The sequence below is a fragment of the Pristiophorus japonicus genome, chromosome 7 (assembly GCF_044704955.1).
Source record: "Pristiophorus japonicus isolate sPriJap1 chromosome 7, sPriJap1.hap1, whole genome shotgun sequence".
Lineage (NCBI taxonomy): Eukaryota > Metazoa > Chordata > Chondrichthyes > Pristiophoridae > Pristiophorus > Pristiophorus japonicus.
The window spans coordinates 119,115,757-119,120,953 of record NC_091983.1 but is presented as its reverse complement, the minus strand read 5'-3'; the positions used below and the strand labels follow the sequence as shown (position 1 = coordinate 119,120,953).

The window sequence follows — 5,197 nt, the reverse complement described above, 5'->3', positions numbered from 1 at the left end:
TCCAGTCTCCACAAATTGCACCCTCTAGTGGTGCCAGCATAGTATATACACAGTGTAAACATTATTGATAGTACATCAGGTAAACAAGTCTTCATCTTATGCAACTATACAGTGACTACACAGAGAGTATCTCTATAGGCTGCATATATAACATCGCTCTCCCCCAAGTCCTTTGTGCCAATTTCTTTTGCACTGTGTGCTCTGGCTTAGCTCTCCCCAGACTTAAGTGCCAATAGACCTTGCACCTTGGCTGTGCTTTGGCTTGGTTCGCTCCCTGTTAACCCCCAAGTCCTTTTGCCACACCTTGGGTAGTGGTTACCAGTTTGGATGGTTCGATGATGCAGTGGAGGTTCCACAGGGTTCTGGGTGTGATCCATGTGTGTGTCCATGGCTACATACATCCATTCCCCCTCCACCCTCCACAGCGAGAACATGCAACTGGCCCATTACATTAACATACAGGATCAGACACAGTGCAAGTACAAAGAAAGGAAGAATTTTTTTTTTTTTACAGTTTGTATTGTGACACCTTGGTTCAGTGACTTATATTCGTTATGTTTTACGGTTGTGCGCACAGATTGGGTAGATTGCATTCATGGTTCAGTCATGGTCAGTACTGAGGTAGCAGTCCAGGTATGCGAGGACGCTAGTTCCAGAGCAACCTGACGGGGCCCTCGTCGTCTGATAGCAGCGCTGCACCTCCTGCTAGTGGGGTGGGCTTAGTTCACTCACCTTGCCAGGACTCGGCCTTTGCCGTTGCCTAGTGGTGGGCAGAGCCACAGATGTGTGTGGCCTCCCTGTCCTCCTTTGAGGACTGCAGTATCTTCTCTCTGCTCGCTAACAGGGTTGGGAACCTGGCTGTTCCAGGTCCCGTTTGGGGAACGACTGGATTTGGGGGCTTTGCCGTCTCCACCCAGGTGGTGGGCAACGGCGGGCGACTGCACGTATTGGCGCCGTTTTTGTTTCCAGGTCCGTGACGAATAGTGCCATTGGGTGCCTGCAGCGTAGGATAGACCTGGGGCAGGGTATCAGGATCAGTGCCTTCATCCTCCTGAGGTCACTGGCCTATAACTTGTGGGGACACCTGGGCAGGGCATCAGGATCAGCGCCTTTACCCTCCCGAATTCGCTCGCTTGCTACTTTTGGGGACACTCTATTCTTGACATCTCGCAACAACATTTTGTTCTTTACATTAGGAATGGTACCAACATCTCGCAACAAAGTTTTGTTCACAATTTTAATCGGTTCGTTACATTGATTGCCATACATACAATGTCTCTTTAAGTTCAGTTGGTTGCAGGTCTCCTTTAAGAGAGCCATGCTGGCTTTACCCCAATCAAATCCTTTGTTAGACATCACGTGTTGGTCCCTCAGCGTTGCACCTCGTGGCCACGGCCATCTATTTTTTTCAGCCACACTACACCTCGCAGCAGGAGGGACGCCATCTTGCCTCTGTCCTCGCCATATCTAACTCCCTCTTGAATATATCCAATGAACTGGCATCAACAACTCTCTGCGGCAGGGAATTCCACAGGTTAACAACTCTCTGAGTGAAGAAGTTTCTCCTCATCTCAGTCCTAAATGGCCTACCCCTTATCCTAAGACTGTGTCCCCTGGTTCTGGACTTCCCCAACATCGAGAACATTCTATCCGCATCTAACCTGTCCCGTCTCGTCAGAATCCTATACGTTTCTATGAGATCCCCTCTCATCCTTCTAAACTCCAATGTAATAGGCCCAGTTGATCCAGTCCCTCCACATATGTCACTCCTGCCATCCCGGGATTCAGTCTGATGAACCTTCGCTGTACTCCCTCAATAGTAAGAATGTCCTTCCTCAGATTAGGAGAACAAAACTGAACACAATATTCCAGGTGAGGCCTCACCAAGGCCCTGTACAACTGCAGTAAGACCTCCCCACTCCTATACTCAAATTCCCTTGCTATGAAGGACAACATACCATTTGCCTTTTTTACCACCTGCTGTACCTGTATGCCAACTTTCAATGACTAATGAACCATGACACCCAGCTCTCGTTGCACCTCCCCTTTTCCTAATCTGCCACCATTCAGATAATATTCTGTCTTCGCATTTTTGCCACCAAAGTGGATAATCTCACATTTATCCACATTATGCTGCATCTGCCATGCATTTGCTCACTCACCTAACCTGTCCAAGTCACCCTGCAGCCTCTTAGCGTCTCCCTCACAGCTAACACCGCAACCCAGTTTAATGTCATCTGCAAACTTGGAGATATTACACTCAATTCCTTCATCCAAATCATTGATGTATATTGTAAAGAGCTGGCGTCCCAGCACTGAGCCCTGCGGCACTCCACTAGTCAATGCCTGCCATTCTGAAAAGGACACGTTTATCCTGACTCTCTGCTTCCTGTCTGCCAACAAGTTCTCTATCCACGTCAGTATATTACCCCCAATACCATGTGTTTTGATTTTGCACACCAATCTCTTGTGTGGGAACTTGTCAAAAGCCTTTTGAAAGTTCAAATACACCACATCCACTGGTTCTCCCTTGTCCACTCTACTAGTTACATCCTCAAAAAATTTCGGAAGATTTGTCAAGCATGATTTCCCCTTCATAAATCCATGCTGATTTGGACCGATCCTGTCACGGACCGATCCTGTCACTGCTTTCCAAATGTGCTGCTATTTCATCTTTAATAATTGATTCCAACATTTTCCCCACCTAACCCGCTTTCTCTCTCCCTCCCTTTTTAAAAAGTGGTGTGACATTAGCTACCCTCCAGTCCATAGGAACTGATCCAGAGTCGATAGACTGTTGGAAAATGATCACCAATGCATCCACTATTTCTAGGGCCACTTTCTTAAGTACTCTGGCCCCAGGAATTTACCTGCCTTCAATCCCATCAATTTGCCTCACACAATTTCCCGCCTAATGAGGATATCCTTCAGTTCCTCCTTCTCACTAGACCCTCGGTCCCCTAGTACTTCCGGAAGGTTATTTGTGTCTTCCTTCGTGAAGTCAGAACCAGAGTATTTGTTCAATTGGTCTGCCATTTCTTTGTTCCCCATTATATCTGCAATTTCTGCGGTCTGGAATAGTCAATGTTCCATGTCTATGTTCACAATGTGTGAGGTTGCAGCCCCTATTCCATTATCTGAAGGGGCTGTTCCTCGATTTCTGACTGCACTTCAGTCCCATTCTCCTGATCTTTGGGCATCCTGTGCGGAGGGGAGCGGGCAGTCTCGTGTCTGTGGCCCCCTCTCCCCCCATTTCTGACACTCCCTCCCGTCATATCTGCCCCTCTCCCGTCGTGACTGCCCACCCCCTACCCACCCCCCACCCCTGCTTCAAACAAGATGGAGGCAGCTCTCCAGTCCCGACCCCGAAACTGGATTTGCGCATTTTTTTTGTGCGCATGGGCAAATCTATTCACTAGTTGCAGGGTGTGACCTAGTTTGGTCCAACATGCGTTGCACAGAAGGCCACTGCGCAGCATTTAGTCCTTGTCTGCAATCACTCCGCACTCCGCCAAGCGACAAATAATTTTGTCTTGGAATTTTGGCTGTGAAATTCAGCTCCTTAAGGCCATGAAGTAAAATGGGGGCAGAAGCAAAAGGTAGAAAAGGATTGAAGGCCGATAAATCCCCAAGGCCTGCTAGTGTGCATCCCGGAGTACTTAAGGAAGTGGCCCTAGAAATAATGGATTCATTGGTGGTCATTTTCCAACATTCTATAGACTCTGGATAAATGTGAGGTTATCCACTTCGGGGCCAAAAACATGAAGGCAGAATATTATCTGAATGGCGGCAGATTAGGAAAAGGGGAGGTGTAACGAGACCTGGGTGTCAGGTACATCAGTCATTGAAAGTTGTCATGCAGGTACAGCAGGTGGTGAAGAAGGCAAATGGCATGTTGGCCTTCATAACTAGGGGATTTGAGTATAGGAGCAGGGAGGTCTTACTGTAGTTGTACAGGGCCTTGGTGAGGCCACACCTTCAATATTGTGTACAGTTTTGGTCTCCTAATCTGAGGAAGAACATTCTTGCTATTGAGGGAGTGCAGCGAAGGTTCACCAGACTGATTCCCGGGATGGTAGGACTGATGTATGAAGAAAGACTGGATCGACTAAGCTTATATTCACTGGAATTTAGAAGACTGAAAGGGGATCTCATAGAAACATATAAAATTCTGACAGGATTGGACAGGTTAGATGTGGGAAGAATGTTCCCGATGTTGGGGAAGTCCAGGACCAGGGGTCACAGTCTAAGGATAAGGGGTAAGCCATTTAGGACCGAGATGAGAAGTAACTTCTTCACTCAGAGAATTGTGAACCTGTGGAATTCTCTACCACAGAAAGTTGTTGCGGCCAATTCGTTAGATATATTCAAAAGGGAGTTAGATGTGGCCCTTACGGCTAAAGGGATCAGGGGGTATGGAGAGAAAGCAGGAATGGGGTACTAAACTTGCATGATCAGCCATGATCATATTGAATGGTGGTGCAGGATCGAAGGGCCGAATGGCCTACTCCAGCACCAATTTTCTATGTTTCTATGGTTTTCTGGCACTATGGGTGCCATTTTGTGTCTGCGCACTTCTGTTGTGGGCCGCATTGGTTGCTGTTTGATGAGGTGGCTGGTGTTAATTGTAGTGAAGTGGTGTAGAACAATTGAGTGCTAATTGTAAGTAGGTGGTGGGAATTAATTGCGGACTCTCTTGCTCTCATACATATGGGAGTACGCTGGGGAAGGGTTGCAAGCTTATCTTGGGGATACACAGTATGTAATGTGGGTCACTTTGAATAAAGTCTTCTAAAGAATAGGTTTTAGTATTCCTGCTGGCTCTACTGGAAAGTGGGGTGAAGGGGAGCAATTTGCTCTATGAATGGCTCCTTCTGTTCTATGAACAGAGTGATTGCCGGCAACGATTAAATGCTGTGCAATGGCTTTCTGTGCAGCGTATGCGCAGAAGATTTCCAGGTGGTTTCGCGCAATCGTGCGACCAAAATGAAAAGATGGGCACATGCGCACAAAAGAACTGGTCGTTGTCAGGAGTTGCGTCTTTGGGTGTGATTGGTTGGTGCTCGATGCTCTCTGGGTGTGATTGGTTGGTGCTCGATGCTCTCTGGGTGTGATTGGTTGGTGCTCGATGCTCTCTGGGTGTGATTGGTTGGTGCTCGATGCTCTCTGGGTGTGATTGGTTGGTGCTCGATGCTCT

The 5,197-nt window shown here is 47.6% G+C and overlaps 1 long non-coding RNA gene across 1 annotated transcript in view; it reads right to left on the bottom strand.

The window, feature by feature from the left end:
* Window positions 1–893: 893 nt before the first annotated feature.
* Window positions 894–5,197, bottom strand: part of LOC139267253 (uncharacterized) — a 29,993-nt gene continuing 25,689 nt past the window's right edge. The window contains exon 3 of the long non-coding RNA XR_011593868.1: window positions 894–1,513. This is a non-coding gene — a long non-coding RNA (uncharacterized lncRNA). The remainder of the gene's footprint in view (window positions 1,514–5,197) is intronic.